Raw genomic sequence first — 19,725 nt, 5'->3', positions numbered from 1 at the left:
TATAAAGCTCAGTGGCTTCAACACCTAAAGAAGGATCAACCTCAAAGTTTGTAGAATCTCCTTTAACAAAAACTGAATGGCATATGGCCAAATTTACTCTTAGTCCAAGAGGTCCCTCTGCAAAACAAGTTGATAAAAAATTACAATATGGGTTAGTATTAGAAAATACCCCCTTCTTCCCAACTAAGTTGGAATAGGCCTGAGATTTTGCAGATTATTGAGGCTAATAATGCATATAATTAAATGATATGATATATTTTAAGTGGTTAACTTACTACTAAAACATGATTTTTCTCACCCTCATTCCTGCACCAAAAACAAATTTCACCGAAAACGACATATGAAAACAAGTGCTCCCGTTGAAACGCAATGGAAACTTCCTAATTTTTTTGTGCGAAAACACTACTATTTAGGTTTTTTCTAACCGACATCAGTGAGAATAGGCATTGAACATTTTTCAGTCGGAAATTTAGTGGAAAAATAGTAATTTTTTAGTACTATCTCATCTACGTAGTGGACAATTGACGCAAAAAGCTTTTTTAAAATTTGAACCAAAAGTGTCTAATAGGAACACTTTATCATGTGTTCAGACGGTCAATTCGAACACATCGTAATTTGATGCCTAAATGAAATTTACTAACAAATTTAAGAGGTTGATGAGGTATATATTAACCCTTCTTTTTTTGAATTTCTTGTCGATTTAAACTATGAAACGTAAATTAAAACGGAGGCAGTACTTGTTAGGTTACCACCTGGTACAATCTGAAGAATGTGTTCCTCTGAAAGATACAACTTGTCTTAGGCCATCAGCAGTGGCACAAGAGGCAAAGGAAATATTCTTCGAAAGAACCATCACAGTTAGAGAAGAAGATGTGTTATTACATTAAAAATTGAACAAGAAACAGTTGAAAGCATACAATGTGATTATTGATAGAGTTTTCTCTAAGAAAGCAGGAGCCTTCTTTATTGATGGTCCGGGAGGAACCGGGAAAACATTTTTATACCGTGCTTTATTAGCGACAATAAGAAGTAAGGGATATATAGCTCTGGCAACTGCCACTTCTGGTGTTGCTGCTTCGATTCTCGGAACCAGGAAAACATTCTTATACCGTGCTTTATTAGCGACAATAAGAAGTAAGGGATACATAGCTCTGGCAACTGCCACTTCTGGTGTTGCTGCTTCGATTCTTCCAGGTGGACGAGCTGCGCACTCGCGTTTCAAAATTCCCATAGACATTGATGAAAATTTCAGCTGTAACATCAGTAAACAAAGCTCAGCTACGTATCTGATTCGTGACGCCAAATTAATTGTATGGGATGAAGTGTCTATGACTAAAAAAAAAAGAATGCTTGAAGTTTTTGACTTGCTCTTAAAAGATCTTATGGATACAAATATACTATTTGGTGGAAAAGTGGTCGTCTTCGGAGGAGATTTTAGACAAACACTCCCGGTGGTTTGCAATGGGAAAAAAGAAGATTTCATTAGTGAAAGTATACTGTACTCTACGTTTGGGAGGAACTTGAAAAATTGCAGCTATCTGAAAATATGAGAGTGAAAACAGATCCCGCTTTTTGTGATTACTTAATGCGAATTGGAAATGGACAAGAGAAAGTTAACCATAGCAACAAAATTGAGCTTCCAGATTATTTGATCATTCCTTTTACAACTGAAGAAGAATCTTTAGATAAATTATTCACTATGACGTTTCCGAATTTAAACACATTCTTCTCTAATTTCTCTTCTGCAGATTCTCGTGTTATCCTAACAACGAAGAATGATTTTGTAAATGAAATCAATGATATGCTTATTGCAAAGTTTCCAGAGAAAGCAACTACATTTGTTGGCATTGACGAAACTGTTGAGCCTAATGATCAAACTCTATTTGAAGATTTATTACACCGCTTGAATCCTGCTGGTTTACCCCCTTATAAATTAACTTTGAAAGAGAATTGTCCTATTATATTACTACGGAATTTGAACACATACGAAGGTTTATGTAATGGTACACGATTAATATGTTCAGATATTAAGACACATATAGTTAGTGCTAAGATTGTGGCAAGTTTTTCAAAGATACACATGTATTTATTCCAAGAATGCCATTATTATCATCAGTGGATGAAAGATTACCGGTTGCATTTAAACGAATCACGCTTTCCAAGAAATTGTGCTATGCTATGACGATAAATAAGGCACAAGGTCAAACACGGAACTTTGTTGAAATTTACTTGTGAGAACCTGTTTTTTCACACGGTCAGCTTTATGTTGCTTTATCAAGAGCAAAGACTTCGAGTTCTGTTAAAGTACTCATTCGTCCATCTACGCCGGCCAACCGTGATGACCATTCAACATATAATATTGTTTATGATGAAATCATCCACAGAGCAGCCTTGTCTTCTACCACCTCAAATTGAATAATTCTTTTGCTCTATTTCATTGTTAGACTCATATATATTTCCAGTCTTTTTTTATATGCTTACATTTATTTACACGTATTCTTTCTTTATCTTTTATTGAATAGACAATGAAGTCGGGAATAAACTATTTCTTGTGTCGAGCTCCAGAACAAGGTCACTCATGAGAATTACCATCGTACGATGATCTTATCCGGTTAGCTACTCGTAAATGCTACCACTTTATTTTGCAACTAAGTTCGTGATAAACAGATAGCGTTTGTTTTTTCCTTTTTCCAATTACCAATCCCTTCTTGTTAATATTTTTAGCCAGATCAGTAGTACTAATGTTGATGCAAACTAACCTCATTGAGCTCCTGCAGATAACTTTTTATTTCATGGACGATATTGCTACTGCTTATTGAAGATCACAACAGTGGACAATCTAACCAGTTTGTCAACTGCTAGCAATATAAGCTCCTGCCAGCATTCAATAACTCGGTACGACTCCCATAGCTTACCTACCTTATACACTTGCTGAAATAAACATTTACAGACCAGTTAAGATTATCGTCTTCTCAGTTGTTATGGGAACTCTTGGTACGTTCTGCTGCATCTGTCTTTTTTTTTTTTTTTGGCTTGATCGTCATTATTTGCTTTCTTGATGATCCATTTCACTCATATTAACTTACTGTTTCACCTTCCTTATCAAATATGCAGTTGAGTCGTTAATTACTCCACTGATCTTCACAATCTATTCTCTAGCATAAAGATTACATTTTGCAGTTAACTTTGACGAGCTTACACCTTGCTTCATTTGAGGATTTTGATTTAAAAAAGCTGAGTACTTTTGCAGGTTCCTATCTAGGTGTATTAAAATGTTAGTGCCCGTGTTTTTGTCCCTATGTATTGGAACACCCAAGTATCAGTGGATTCCACCTCCGCATTCACTCTAATCCTTCTTCACAGTCCCTCTCTGTTATTGATCTCTCTTCCGGTAATTCCTATTTTCTTGATTCTGTATGAAGTTTATTAAATTTTTTGCATCTTTTCATATGTTAATATCCAAATTCTTGACCTCTGGATGGGTCTAGTGGTCAGCATTACGATAGCTTTTTCGTATCATTGTTTCTTGATTTTATTTACCTTTTGACTAGACAAGCATTTTGATGCTTAGGCTTTCTTTCTGTCATTTTTCTTCAGCATGTTAAGGGTTCTCTGTATAATCTATGGTTTCACATGCTTCACTTCTCTACTACAAGACATTTGGGGTGTGTTTGGTACGAAAGAAAATGTTTTCTCAAAATAAAGGCTTTTTTTACTTATTTTCTATCGTTTGATAAGTAAACGTTAAAAATATTATTCCAAGAAAGATTCATACGTAATCTAGAAAAACACTATAGGGTGGTAGCAGAGGGGGTTGTGATGAGGGGAGGACACAATGAACCTAAATATCACTTATAACTTGCTTTACCTACTTCCGTAAGAAAAGCCATTTTCCTCATATTTAGCGAATCATTTCTAAAAAAATATTTTTCAAAACACTTTGACCAACCAAACATGAGAATTGAAAAACATTTTCTGCAAAATGTTACCAGTTTAATTATATTTAATTATAAGGTTATCTCTACCATACGAGATTGCGGACTTTTGCCTTATGGGAACCATGTGAATCAGCTCACGGAATCTTTCTTTTTTCTGCTTTTCCCATAGCGCTAATAGAAGCTCGATGTAATAGTCAAAGCTGGTTAGTTAGAGCAAGTTTTTAAGAGCCAAAAGTATTACTACTTCTTTCAGTGATTTCAGGTATTTGGCTAAAAATTAAAAGTGCTTTTGAGCAGCGAAAGAGCTAGTATAAATTTGTGATTCTTACAGAAATTAAATTTTAGAAATTAAAAATATCCTTAAAAACATATATTAAAATTATCTCATTGGTTTTACTCATATATATGTCAAAGACTTTTATAAATATAAATTAAAAAATTAAATCCTTCATAAGAAATTATTTTTTATCATTTCTCAATTTAAATAATATTACTTGTAAGATGAGTCTTAATACCAAATAGTAAAAAAAAAAAAAAAAAAAAAAAAAAAAAAACTTCTCAAATGAATTGGCCAAAATCAAATTACTTCTCTATAAAAGTATTACTATTTTTTTTGGACAAGTATTTTGATACAAGTGCTTCTCTATTAAATACTCCCTCCGGATCAAAAAGAGCGTCCACTTAGTCATTTGCACACCCGTTAAGAAAATACTAACTCCTAGAAAAATATAAATAATTTGACTAAACTCGCTCAAAAATGATTAAATAGTATTGGGATTTGATCACATAGAAGAATAGGGGAAAAATCAAAAAATAAGCATTAATTCTTTCGATTCGATAAGTGGACGCTTTTTTACCCAAAAAAAAGCATCGTTTGAATACTTTTTTGTTCCGGAGAAGTAGTTTTTAGCAGTTAGCTAAACAGGATCTTATGGTCAAATTTTATCAAATGTTGTTCTTGAATCATTTTTGTAGGATCTTCTTCTTATTAGTTACTGGTTAATTTAATCACACGAAATCATGTTATAAATTTATATAAAATAAATAAAAACTTATATTAGTAAAAATAAAAAACATAATTATATTAAACGTAGATATGAAGAAATGAAACTAACATATAAGGAAAAATACATATTGAAATAAACATCCGAATAAAAGTATCACATCCTTCTTTTGTAAATTTTCAGTGACAATGTTCTCGTCCCTAAATATATGTACAACTAATCAGTTCCCCTTTTTCTTCATATTAATAGTATTCCCCATCATACAAAGTCTATCTTTCCAATGCAATCATCCTGTCTTAGGCTAACAAAGTTGGAGGGCTCACGGATGCTGGATCGCGATTTTAACTTAAAAAAGCTTCAAGATTTAAAATTTTATGGTGACGGATCTCCAAAACATGGATAAGCGCTACATGTGAATCGCCCAACCACTGAACCCCCAGCCTCTTTTAGTTTGGGGTTCAACACTCAATATATATGTATATTTCGGATATTTAACACAGTATATTTACGATTTACGTCGAAAGTTTGGGGTTCAATTGAACCCCACTCAAACACATTACATCCGCCCCTGGCTCAATGGTGACTTATATTTGTATGAATATTGGATAATATAACTGCAAGATTAAGTGTTGGAATATAATTGGATGTTGACATATTTCCTTTTTTGTACCATGAGGCTCTTCTGAGAATGCTAAGTTGGCATTGACCCACACTGATAACTTGTTTCAAATTGCACTCATATTCACTATTTACCAACAAATTTAAGTAAACTGAAAATGCAGAAGTCTTGCTCTAATGCCTTCTTAAACTTTAGTACTCAAGACTCCCACGCTTATTAGATTCCTCAATATGAGTTGTTTGCTCTATTACTCCAACAAAAAGCAAGTCGAAGGAAGCTCAATATATATTTCAAACTCTAAACTGCATAAGAACATATTATAACAGAAAGATGATTACACACTTCACCTCAGACATTTTTAAATGAAGTAATGATAGGGAAAAAAAAAAAAAAAAGCAAAACGAAAATCACCAGATATCAAAAAATAGAACTGAAAATGAACCCTCATGGAAACTTGACCACAAAATAATTAGAACAATATCATATAGTATAATAGTTATAATATATTTACATCATGAATAACGCCTCGCTTGCTAATCCTTTTTGAAATAAAGACACACCTAAAAGCCCTCCTTCTCTATCTGGTAATAGCCATATTTCGACGCTTTATCGATTTTTTTATTCAAAAGAAAAAGATACCATCGCTTCAAAATGCCTTATCAGATAAGTTCATCAGCAATAAAGATCATATAGGCTAGAAGTAGTTTGCAATGAGAAGTTCACTATTCCAACTAACAATCAACCAAACTTGTATACTCAAGAATTCTGTTGTAGCATACAAAGATGAGAGTCGACAGCAACGCAATACAAAATTCCATTGTAAAGTAAGAGGGGAACTTTTGGGATTTGTAGTAGAAATCAAAATATAAGGACATTTTCGGGCTTCTCTAATTACCGGGGTGATATAACGTGATAGACTCGAAGAGTTTTATCCTCTCAATAATGGAAATGATCAAAATATGTAATCTCTTTAGACATTTTAAACTGAAGAAATGAAAGGAAAAAAGGCAAAGAAAAAGGAAAAAAAAAAAAAAAAAAAAGGTAGATGAGCTTCTTGGCAAAAAGAGGTAACTTGGCACCTCTTCTATCCCACCTTTATAGAGATTTAACTGTAGAATTGAAACAACTAATGTGTAGAATAGGATCCTGCTAACATTTAATAGATGTGATGATACAAAATAAAAGAACAACAAAGGCATAATAAATCTAACACAAAAATTACAGTTGAAGTTGGAAATCTTTAATTAATAAGAGTGATAGTTCAGGTGTATACCAAAAAATGATGATACTATTCTCAATCTCTATTCTTCATTCCACGTGATTATACCGCAATCTCTTTTCAATAACCAAGCCATTGTGCTTACCTTTGTCCCACAAACCATATTTACTTCTCTCTTGATGGCTTCATAGCCTAATTAAGATGATCAATAGAAAGAAGAGGAAAATCAGGAGGAGGTAGAATTAAGAGGGTTAACGAAGGGTGCGGGTTTTGATTTTGTAACCGAAGGTTATAAATAAAGAAATAAAAACAGCAAGGAAAGAGGCAAAATAATGGGGAAACAGTAAAAAAGCTGAGAAACAACATAAGTCCAAATCCTGGCTTAGGAGCTAACTTCTCATCTCGGAATGGTCCAAAATAAACTGCTAAAGTGAAGATATAAAAATCTGCCAAATTCACAAAGGGAATAACACTTTAATGTGATCTATCTTTGTTTACCCCGAAATCGGATAAGTCAATTGAATTTGTAAGCGGGTATAGGATATGTGCTTGGATCTTGATATGTACGGAATAAAGAAAATATGTATGCGAGGGTTCTTCGATGAAGTGGCTAGTGATGGCGATTCGTTTACGAATATGAGTGTTTATGAGCAATATAGAACAATTGGTAGATTGAATGCGTGTAAAACGAACGGAGGCCTTGGCCGAGTCGAATTTAAGAGAAAGATTGTATATATGGGCTATTCTATTACAAATTGTTCTTAGAAAGCATGGAGGAGCCAACCCCTCAAGGGATGGGGATGTGTCCTATTTATAGTGTATGTTTCATAAATCCCATACAATTAGAATCAATAAAATAATAGTAGCAAAGACGGATACGCACGGGTTTGGTGGGATTGGACCGACCGCGCCGAGTGCCCGACACACGCTTGGTAGGTAGTTGGTCATGACGGATCGCCATTGGCGCGTGGTCCCCATGCAACGGCTATTCGGACCAACGGTCGCTCGGACAACAACCTATACGGATAACGGCCACGGACGCTCGGAGCAGCGGACTTGGCCGTTTCGATAACGGAGAAGAGAGGCTCGTTTCCTCCGAGTACACCTTTCCCCGGATAGACCGGTAACATCCGGTATATTCCTACCCTTCTATCGCCGGTTTGGATCATATCCGGTTTTCACCGTATGGCCTAGCCCCCTCACTTCGTCACGCCGATCCATCGGAATAACGGGGAGTGAATAACTTTCGAAACCTGATTCGGCCAGCTCGTTTCTTATTTTTAGCATTTTGGCGGGAGCCAATACGTAACGCCTCCCCTTTTATTGGCCACGTGTCTTTCCCCCGAATGGTCGGCTCTTGTCAACCGCCTTTTTGCCGGACGAGTCGCTTCTCATTAATAACGGGGCACGTGGCGAAATCCGATTGGTCGTCCTCGGTAACCGTTCCTCTTCCATGCCTATATAAGGCCCTTCTTTACCCTTCATTTACCAGACAAACTTTCTTCGTTATTCTTCAACTCCTCCTTATTTCTGCGTTCTTTCGTCTTCCCCATAAACAATCGTCTTCTCATTTGACTTGCTGTTCGATCCACCGCTTCATATTTTGTGAAAAAAGAATCGATTTTGCCATCATCTTTTCAAGCGTTTTGGTTCGAGCGTCGCGCCGTTTCAGATCGACTCGCCAATTTCTTCGGCTTTCCTCAAGTTCTACTTTCGAATCACCTTTCTTTCATACTTCCAAGATATACCGAATCTACTTCCCATGATGCTCCACGCCCTGTGTCACCGAAGGGTTAGGACTGTTTCCCGGCTAGAATCGAGCTCGCGGCCTCGGATATTATGCGGCCAAGTTCGCCTTTAACAAGGATCTCGAGGTCGACAAGCGTCCTCATTTTCGGACCGAGGGATACGATGTGAGGCGATACCCTTCATCGATTACCGAGGAGAAACTCGATGTAGTCGGGCCGACCGCGATGGGACACCCGCTCCGCAAGGGTTTTTGCACGAGCTCGGATGAATCTATCACCGATCACCGGAAAGGGTTCTTGTTCGTATATACCTACCCTTTTACTCCTCAAAATTGATCTTCCGATTGATCCGGTCATTCTTGATATGTGCCGGACCTATGGTGTGACTTTGGCAATGCATCGTCCCGATCTGAAGGGTCGTTGCGTGTCTCACGGTTAGCCAACAACGCCGAGAAGGAATTTACTGTTGGGCCAACGATACTTTGTACTCCCGTGTCTTCCGGCGGCGTAATAAAACTTGTCCAAGCGCACTCGGAACCCGTTCTTCTCGAAGATGGATAAAGACCGGGACGGGGGCTAGTTAGAGCGATATGTCCGAGTGAAAACCGAGGACATCATCCCCGCCGACTACATGCCCTTCCGGTGAGAAATGGAACGATAAGCGTAAGTTCGAATCTTTGGGCAATCGTTTTTACGCATTTAGTCGTTCTTTAGCCATTCTTCGATCTCGTTGTCTCATTGCTGCTTTCTCTTTGCTTTTATTCGACCAACGGATACGTTCCTCCCGTTATTCGCGATACGAGCGAATGGGTCACCGCGCTCCTGCTTTAGCACCACCTTTATGAGAATCGAACATGGGCTCACCCGTCTCGTGGCCGGTGGGTGGCGCAAACCATGGTAATATTTTTATTCCCTTTCGTATTTGTTGTGTTTTCCATCGCCCGTGGCCCTTTGAATTCACAACCTTCGCTTGCTTTTGCCTTTCGGGTTTGCCTAGTGGACTCGGTGGCCTCGAGGCCTGAATCGGGAACCGCTTGTCCTGCACCGCCATCCGAGTTTGACACGGCGGGTTCTTCCCGTGTTCTTGACGACGCTGCAAAAAGAAAAAGGACTTCCGAAAAGTCGTCGACACCAAAAAGGAAGAAGGCAAGGAGCGTTGGCGACGCCCGCGGGAAGAGGCCGAGCTCGACGTCATCGTTCGGAGAGTCGGCTCGGTCCCCTCCGTGGCCCCACACACGGAGGAGGGCGGTCTCCGTTCGCCCCTTCCTTCTCGGCGAAGGTCCGTTTGTTCATCAAGCCCACATTCAAAAAGGTGCGGAAGAAATACTTTCACCGGCTCCTCTTCGGTCGATTGACTTTGTCGACATTTCGAGCGAAACTTAGCTTCGGAAGATACTCACCCGCAAAGGAAAAGATCCCGGGAAGCGATTCTTTGCGAGGGCGGTGAAGAACGGCTATAGAACCGGAGATCGGAGCCCCTACAGGCGCTCATCCGTCTCCCGATCATGAGCCTGCTGCGACTGCGGAGCCTTCAGCCTTTGCCGAAAATATTGAGGCTGCTCCAAGTTCATCTACCCCGGCTCTGCGGGTGGATGATTTTGACGATGTTCTCGAGGACTCCTCCCGCCACTTGCGAAACGGGGACTTCGGTCATCTTCCTATTCCTCGGACACGAGGCCGCCGATCGGGGCCTCCGAGTCCGGCGCTGGGGATAGTTTGGTGAACATTTTCCCGGCCCCGAGCGTGGAGCCAAGGAGAACCCCGATCGACGGTAGTCACCGTCCCCGAGGGGCGTAGTTCTTATCTCGTCGGTGGGCGTGGCAAGCTATTTGCGTCCCCTCGTCTCGGATTCGGACGGACGCAAAATGACCGAGTCACTTGGGTGCCTTATTAACGAGGGTATGCGTACGCGAACCGGGTAAGATTCTTAGCCACTTTTGTTCATTTATTCTCGGAATGCCATCCTTTCTTCACCTAAATTTTTCGGTCTTGTTTCATCCGAGTGTGGTCTTTGCCGGTCAATGAGGCCTTCACGCGTGCCCAATATGAGATAGACGATCTTCGGGGCCAAGCTCGGTGCCCCGGGGCCGAGAGACAGAGAAATATCGACACCTTCTTCGGGAGAAGGAGGGAGAATTAAACCGGGCGGCCGTGCTGGCCAACCTTCGCCCCGAGCTTGATGCGGTCAAGGAGGAAAATCGTCGTTTGGAGAGTGATCTGGCTGCCATGACCGATTATAATCGGAGCCTCGAGGCCGACAAGATCGCTCTTAGCCGGGATAAAACCCAATTCTCTATGCGGTTGGATGAACTCGAGGCCACGGTTTCCCGACTTCGGGGGGAGGGCGGATTCGGTGAAGGGCGATGCTACGGGTTTGTCGGAGGAGCACGAGCGGCTCGAGTACGAGGCCGCTTTGTTCAATGAGCGCGAAGAAAGGCATTCGAGGAAAAAAAGCCGAGGAGCGGGCCCGGATATGTGAGTGTATTAGAACGAACTCGAGGGGGCGATTATAGCTAATGATAGCCTTAAGGCCGAGGCGGATGCGGCCAACCATATGAGAGATGACCTCGAGAGAAAACCGGCTCATTTGGAAGCCAAAGGCGGCCAAGGCCGAGGCCGATTTGGAGGAAACTTGGAAAAGAGTGGAGGGCGGCCGAGACTCATACCGCTATTGTCGCCGAGTACGAGAAGTGGAAGTCTCGGCGTCTCACCCTCGAGCAAGTTGAGCACGGCTTTGAGGATCTTAGGCCACGATACTTGAAGCCAAAGGAATGGAGGAGAAGGCTAACCGTGCTCTCGGTCCGAGTCGACGACTCCGGCGGACGTCCGAACATTCATCCTCCTCTGGTCATGCCGGATAGCGTAGGGCCAGTACTTTGGCATCTATCTTTTTATTTTTTGTCTTCATGGGACTTTTATTTTGATGTAAAGAACATCCGTTGTATAAATGAAAAGTGCATCTTTCCTGCTTCTTCGTTCGAATGTTTGTCATTATTTTTGCTGCGATCGTTGGTTCGTTTTCGGGACAAGGTGACTTGTGGTCATTGCTTCATCATGCCCGTTTGGATTTTGTCTGATTCTTCGAGGGTTCGGTTGTCTCCGACTTTCGAGGACCGTTTTATTAGAGTCGACATTTTTCTTCGGCTCTATTTTAGGGCAGTGTCTTTTCGTTTCGCTAACAAAGTGGCAGCCCCCGTTCGGGGGTCTTATCGAGTTTTTGGTCGATTGCCTTTGCTATCTTGTAGAGTACAATTTAACAGAAAGTTGCTAACTTTGACAGCTTTTGACAATTTTGCTTTTGTAAAACGTTTGTACATACGAGAGTTTTGACTCTTTCTTCCTTTCTTAGTAGCAAGTGTAAAAATAGGACACGATTCGTTATGATCGTTGGGTCCTTACATTAGAGGCTATGGCCGGTGGCGGGCCTTATTTGCCGTAGCAAATTTTGGATGGGACACGATTCATTATGATCGTTTGGTCCCACATTGGAGGCTATGGCGGGGCCGGCCTTATTTTGCCGTAGCAATTGATCGGTGTTACCACTTGGTATGGGCATAGTACTCCCAAGCCCGATCCGAGCCTTGAGGTCGGGTGAGTGCTGTTACGTTCTTCGCATTTGTTCAGTAACACGTTGTACTTGCTGCCTCATTAAAAACCTTGTCGGAAAACCCGTTTTGGGACAAAACCGTACTAAGGAAAAGAGTGCAACACGCGTTTTCAGATCTAGATCCTAATTTTGCCCCGCTCTTGACTTCCTGCAAAAGAAAAAAAAAAGTTAACAAGAGATCATGGGGAGGCCATACCTTAGCAGTAGTATCTCTTTAGATGGGCCACGTTCCAATTATTACGCAGATGCTGCCCGTCCATGGACTCCAATTGATACGATCCTTTGCCCGTTATACCGATCACCTTGTACGGGCCTTCCCAGTTTGGACCCAGCTTCCCCTCGTTGGGGTTCTTGGTGTGCAAGGTAACCTTTCGAAGCACTAAATCCCCAACTCGAAAGTACCGAAAGTTGGCTCTTCGGTTGTAGTATCTCTCTCCGTCCTTTTGTTTTTGGGCCGCTATGCGGACCGACGCTCTTTCGCGTAGTTCATCTGCGAGGTCGAGCTTCACGGCCATGGTCTCCCCGTTTGACTCTCCTGTGGTATACCTGAAATGGAGAGTCAGTTCGCCGACTTCCACGGGGATGAGGGCTTCGGCTCCGTAAACCAATGAAAATGGGGTTTCCCCCGTGCTTGATTTTGATGTGGTCCTGTAAGCCCACAATACCTCCGGTAACATCTCCCTCCAACGGTGTTTCGATGCTTCAAGTCTTTTTCTCAGATTTTGGATTATCGTTTTGTTCGTGGATTCTGCCTGTCCGTTGGCGCACGGGTGGTACGGGGTCGATACGATTTTCTTGATTTTCAATCCCTTGAGGAAATTGTTGACCTTGCCACCCACGAATTGAGGACCATTGTCACAAGTTATCTCGGAGGGGATGCCGAAACGGCAGATGATGTGATCCCATATGAAGTCGATGACTTCTTTCTCTCTTATCTTTTCGAAGGCCTGCGCTTCAACCCATTTAGAAAAATAGTCAGTCATAAACAAAATGAAACGGGCCTTACCTGGTGCCTGGGGTAGCGGACCCACGATGTCCATTCCCCACTTCATGAAAGGCCAGGGTGAGATGACCGAATGCAGCAACTCCCCGGGCTGATGAATCATCGGAGCATGTTTCTGACAGCCCTCACATTTTCGGACAAAATTTTTCGTGTCTTCGTCCATCCGGTTCCGAGTAATAACCGGCCCCGACTATTTTCGAACCAAAGCCTACTGCGCACCGAGTGGTTGCCGCAGGGTTCCCCGTGTACCTCTCTCATCACGTACTCCGTTTCACCGGACCCAAACACTTGGCCGGAGGACCGAGGAAGGAGCGTCGATACGGCTGGTCATCCACTAAGCAAAGCGTGCGACCTTGGTCCGTAGCGATCGTGATTCTTTCGGGTCGTTTGGGAGCTTACCATCACGCAGTAGTCGATGTACTTGTTGCGCCAATCCCAGGTTAAGCCCGTTGTATATATTTCAGCGTGCCCGTTCTCTATGGCCGTGTTTGATAAGCGCACCGTTGCCTCGAGGTCGATTTCCTCCCCCTCGACCGAGGACCCCAAGTTTGCTAATTGATAAGTTGGTATTTTACCAACTTATCTCTTCTCTAATCTTATATTTTTGCTATGTTTGCTTGAGAAAATAGTGCATTTAATATCATTTACATCTATTTTACAGGTTTATGTGATTTAGAAGTGATCGGAAGAAACCAAGTGAAAATAAAGTCAAAAAGAGGTCAAATTGGACAAAACTGCACAGTTTTGCAAAACTGTCAAAAGTGGACAGTTTTGCAAAAAATGGGACAGATTTGCAAAAAAGGGGCAGAACTGCAAAAACGAAAATCTGGGGCATATTTTGTCATTTTTTGGACTTGGAAAAATTGGGAAACATAAAAGGAAGACTAGGGGGCAAAACATTTTCATCTTTGGCACAACACAAGTCCTTGGAGGCTAGGGTTTCATCACCAACACCTTGGAGGAGAAGATTGGAGGCACTTTAATGAGATATTTCTTAATCCTTTCTTCAATTCCTTGTTTTGTATTGAATATTTAGATGTGTGGTATTTCATTTCAATACTTGAACCTTGTTTATGGAAGTATACATTGTTTATGTTTGGATTGAATCTCTTATTTTGCTTATGTGTTGAATGATTTTATTCTTAATGAAGTGGGTTATTGTTGTTTTAATTAATCTCACTTGAATGATTCTTAAGGGAGTAGCTAACCCTAAGACTTGCCCATTTATTTCGGTTTAAACTTGGAAGAGGCAAACTCGAGATTGGGAAAGATTAATTAACAAGAATTTGGGGCGTTAACCCTCATCTAATGGAATTCGACCTAGGAATAGGCGAAACCACTTGTAGCCATATTCGGGTGTTCTTAATGCTCCTAATTGCTTTAGGGATATTCAATTAGGTAGTCTAGTTAGTCTTCGGAAGAAGCTAATTTAGAGTCATTATCCGAGGCTAAGTAATATAAACTCACCATTATTTGTAAATCATGAAATACATTGGATCGTTACTTGAGCGTAGTTTCCCTTGTATCCATGCTTGTGGCCATTGATCATTTTACTTGCTTTCTAGGTTAGTTTACATTTTCGCATTAGTTATAATTTTCTCCAAAACCAAAATATTATCCATCGTTTGAGTTTAGCTTAGTTGGTGAAAATTCCATACTTTTCCTAATCGCCTATATATTGTTCTCTGTGGGATTCGACCCCGACTCATAGTTGGGTAAATTATATTTGCATACGACCGTACTCATTCTAATTAATAGAGTGAATTTGGACGTTATCAAAAATGGCGCCGTTGCCGGGGAACAATTTGGCGTATTTGGTTTAGTTTGGGATTTAAGCTAACTTGCTTTGGTCCAAACTTTCTTTGATTTATTTTATCTTTAAAAAAAAAAAAAAAAAAAAAAACCGACCGGTTTTGCAAAAGCGTAAAAAGCTGTCCGATTTTTGCCTGCGCAAAACTGTCCAGTTTTTGCGAAGCTGTCCATTTTTTCCTTACTGTAATCGATTTTGCGGAAAAAAAAAAAAAAAGTATGGCATTTTGCATATAACCGCAAAATTGTCGATGGTAGTTGTCGAAAATTTTCAGCTTTTGCTTGAACCTTCAAAAAAAAAAAAAAAAATGGCATCATATAATGAAAATTGGTTGGATGGTAGTTGTTCATACTTTGATGACCACTTGTCCCTTCATTGTGGAGGACCACACTCATGGCAAAATTGTTTGAATTCTCCCGGGGGGTGGATTGTGCACAATCTCAAACCTATGAGTGGAGTATTTGTGATAGGTGTGGTGGTCGAAATGGTCACTTGGGATAATTGTGCTTATTTGTCCTTCCCTTCCCCGAACCCCCACTATGATGATTCTACTTTTTGTTGTGACAATGATAGGGGAATGGAAGTGGAAGAAGTTGACAATGATCAAAATGGAGAGTTCAAGCTCATGATGTAGTGCTACTTGATGAAGGAAATGAAAATCAAAAAGCCTTGGAGGAGTACTTGGAAACTAGTATCCAAAATGGCTTGATGATTCAAGACAAAAAATCATCCATGGGCAATTGAACAAAATCAAGAAGAATTCTCAAATGCTCGATATGAGAGGATAATGCCCATGTTGGAGGCCAACTTTGAAAAGAAAGAATCAAGAATTGAACGTCCTCCAACCGACTTTATGCTAATTGGAGATGCCAAAGAAAAGAAAAGGAATTAGAGTCAACCATTGTCATGGAAAATATGGTTGAAATTGACTCTAGTTTGGGGGAAAATGAGAATGTCAAAATCAGAAAAATTTGCAAATTGGGAGGTTGAAGTCTCACTTCAAGCATTTTTCAACATTGGATTTGTATGGTGATATGGGAATTGAGACACATACATCCATGTTGGATGGTGAAGAAGAAAGACAAGTGCCTTACATCTTGCAATTCGAAAGAGTAAGAAGGCAAAATGACATTCCTCATTTAAAAGCCAAGAAGTGCAAAATGAAGAAATTAACGTTTGGCTTGTTCATCTACTTACCACCGCCCCATGAGCGTCATCATGATCTTGATTCAAAGTTGGGGCGCAAATTCATATCTTCCAAATGGAAGGAAAAGTAGTAAAGGTAACCGTCTTGGCGACATTAACTTAAGCGCTTGGTGGGAGGCAACCCATCGTTTTAAAAATTTTAAATCATTTTTGAAATTTGATTTTTTGGAATGGTTTTGCTTATGGTTTTTGACTAATACGCAAAGTTACAAAATTTTTGGAGTTGTTTTGAGCGTGCGGATTTCGGATAGCCCCAAACCGTTGAAAATTGCGAAACTCCGAGTTTTAAGCTGTCCGATTTCGTTTTACCGAAAAACTGTCCAGTTTTTAACGCAAAACCGTCCGGTTTGCAAAACTGTCCTTTGTTGTCATTGTGCAGTGAGGACAACTTTGCAATATTTTTAGTTGGGGGTGGCATGTGGTAGCACGTTATATTTTGGTTATGCTTGATTGTGTGCCCCTTGCCGGGCTTGTTTTATGACATTTGTGGTCATAAACGTTACAAATGGAACTTGCTCAAATTTCTAAAAATTTCGTTCTTTTGGCATGTTGTAGATTAGTCACTTTTATTATTTTATTTCCGTTCTTAGTTAGGTAGTTTAGGAGTAAAAATGGTGTTGGGATGTGATTTTTTGCCCCTTGGCTAATTTTTGGCTTGCTTGGTACCAACTTATTTAAACCTTGGCATGTGAATTCTTGATTTTTGAAAAAGAAAAATGATTGAAGTAAGGTTTCTTGTTGTGACTTTTAGATTCAATTTTTGGCTCTTACTTTCACTAATTAGTCTCTTTAGGCTATGAGTGACTTTTTGAGTTCATTTGTTTCAATTGGTTCTTGGATACATATTTCACTTGAGTTTGTATGTGCCATGTGTAGTGAGGTTTTGTGAGTTCTTTTGCATTATTTGTGGTCTAGAACTTGCCCGAATGTGTTTCAAGGCGAAATCCTAGACTACACTTGGTTTAAAAAATGATGTTAGGCCTTCCTCGACCACTTTTGTGCCCCTTAAATATCCTACCCTTGCATGTTTTCCCTAGTTAACCCCTTTTGAGCCTTTAACCTATTCTTTGAAAACCATGTTACAAGCTTTACCTCGTTCTTCATTGATCCATCTTTTGGTACTACTACGCTCCGAAAAGTGCGTTGAAAGTGAAAACATAGGCTAAAGCCTAAGTTTGGGGGTGATGGTTGGAAAAGTTGTTTTGTGAGAGAGTTACTTTAAAGGTGAAAAGGTGAAAAAAAAAATTGAAAACTTCCTTGTTATTTTGAAAAGAAAAAAAAAAGAAAAATGAAGGAAGAATAAAGAGTTGTGATTAATGGGAAGACTAAGTGGTGAAATGAAAAAAATGAAGAAAGGGGTGGAAAAGTTTCCAAAGGAAGTGTGCTTTGAATGTTGAAAATTGTAGTGCTTAGGGAGGTTTTTGAGTCACTTTTACCCAAATTGTGCCCTACGTTAACCAAAAGCCTAAATTACAACCCTTTAAGTCCTAATTAATTTTGAACCAAGTGTGTCTACATTAGTGGAGAAATACATGAAGGGCAAGCTTATGGTACTACTTGTGTGCATTTGAACATCTTGTGTGAGAGAGAGAGAGAGAGAGAGAGAGAGAGAGAGAGAGAGAGTTAATTCTTTCTATTTGATATCTCATTTGAATTACATTTTCTAAGTGTGGGATTCTCTCTCTTGAGTGTGAGGGCACATGAGAATTTAAGTTGTGAATTTGTTCCATTTTTCAATTGAGTGGAATGAACAAAAGAAAGTTGTTTTGTGATAATGAGGCAAATTTTGAAGCTTTAGTGTCATGACGTGATTGCTACTTTGATTAACTTGGTGTTTGAGCACTTGAATGAAAATGAAGTTTTTGAGAAGAAGTTGGTGATTCATATGTTTTGAATTAATTGTTGGTACCAATCAAAGTCATGTTTTTGTGCTTAAAGTAGACTTTTTGACTTGGTATGATGTTGGTGCACTATTGAGTTGATTCCTCAGAAGGAGATTGTATGTTTTGAATTGCTTGAGGACAAGCAATAGTTTAAGTTTGGGGGTTTGATAAGTTGGTATTTTACCAACTTATCTCTTCTCTAATCTTATATTTTTGCTATGTTTGCTTGAGAAAATAGCGCATTTAATATCATTTACATCTATTTTACAGGTTTATGTGATTTAGAAGTGATCGGAAGAAACCAAGTGAAAATAAAGTCAAAAAAAAGGTCAAATTGGACAAAACTGCACAGTTTTGCAAAACTGTCAAAAAGTGGACAGTTTTGCAAAAATGGGACAGATTTGCAAAAAACGGGCAGAACTGCAAAAACGAAAATCTGGGGCATATTTTGTCATTTTTTGGAATTGGAAAAATTGGGAAACATAAAAGGAAGACTAGGGGGCAAAACATTTTCATCTTTGGCACAACACAAGTCCTTGGAGGCTAGGGTTTCATCACCAACACCTTGGAGGAAAGATTGGAGGCACTTTAATGAGATATTTCTTAATCCTTTCTTCAATTCCTTGTTTTGTATTGAATATTTAGATGTGTGGTATTTCATTTCAATACTTGAACCTTGTTTATGAAGTATACATTGTTTATGTTTGGATTGAATCTCTTATTTTGCTTATGTGTTGAATGATTTTATTCTTAATGAAGTGGGTTATTGTTGTTTTAATTAATCTCACTTGAATGATTCTTAAGGGAGTAGCTAACCCTAAGACTTGCCCATTTATTTCGGTTTAAACTTGGAAGAGGCAAACTCGAGATTGGGAAAGATTAATTAACAAGAATTTGGGCGTTAACCTATCTAATGGAATTCGACCTAGGAATAGGCGAAACCACTTGTAGCCATATTCGGGTGTTCTTAATGCTCCTAATTGCTTTAGGGATATTCAATTAGGTAGTCTAGTTAGTCTTCGGAAGAAGCTAATTTAGAGTCATTATCAGAGGCTAAGTAATATCTCACCATTATTTGTAAATCATGAAATACATTGGATCGTTACTTGAGCGTAGTTTCCACTTGTATCCGTACTTGTGGCCATTGATCATTTTACTTGCTTTCTAGGTTAGTTTACATTTTCGCATTAGTTATAATTTTCTCCAAAAACCAAAATATTATCCATCGTTTGAGTTTAGCTTAGTTGGTGAAAATTCCATACTTTTCCTAATCGCCTATATTGTTCTCTGTGGGATTCGAGCCACAACTCATAGTTGGGTAAATTATATTTGCATACGACCGTACTCATTCTAATTAATAGAGTGAATTTGGACGTTATCACTAATGCATCGGCTTCGGCTGTTACTGCTCCCGCAACTTGTCTTGCGTGACCCGTTCTTTGAATTGATGGAGGTACCAGGTTTTTTCAAGGTATCGACGCATCCGTTCATCGCTACCTAGAATATGTCGTTCACACAGTTTACGACCAAAAAGCGAATTACCCTTTTAGCCGATTGTTTCGGCCAATGTTCCGGCCCAATTCGAGCACGCAATGTGGCCTCGTACTCGGCTTCGTTGTTGGTCGATCTCGCGATTCAACGGACGTAGGGATCGACCTCCGTCGGGGGTTCTAAGGAACGATCACGAA

At 39.9% G+C, this 19,725-nt stretch overlaps 1 long non-coding RNA gene across 1 annotated transcript; it reads left to right on the top strand.

The window, feature by feature from the left end:
* The first annotated feature begins 357 nt into the window (after positions 1 to 357).
* Positions 358 to 3,452, top strand: LOC132056867 (uncharacterized). The gene is made up of 3 exons (XR_009414993.1): positions 358 to 2,393; positions 2,523 to 2,611; positions 2,778 to 3,452. It is a non-coding gene; the product is annotated as an uncharacterized LOC132056867 (long non-coding RNA).
* The last annotated feature ends 16,273 nt before the right edge of the window (positions 3,453 to 19,725 follow it).

This window comes from Lycium ferocissimum, chromosome 5 (genome assembly GCF_029784015.1).
Source record: "Lycium ferocissimum isolate CSIRO_LF1 chromosome 5, AGI_CSIRO_Lferr_CH_V1, whole genome shotgun sequence".
Classification (NCBI taxonomy): Eukaryota; Viridiplantae; Streptophyta; class Magnoliopsida; order Solanales; family Solanaceae; genus Lycium; species Lycium ferocissimum.
The sequence above is the reverse complement of the archived record's forward strand: the minus strand, read 5'-3'. Positions and strand labels throughout refer to the sequence as shown.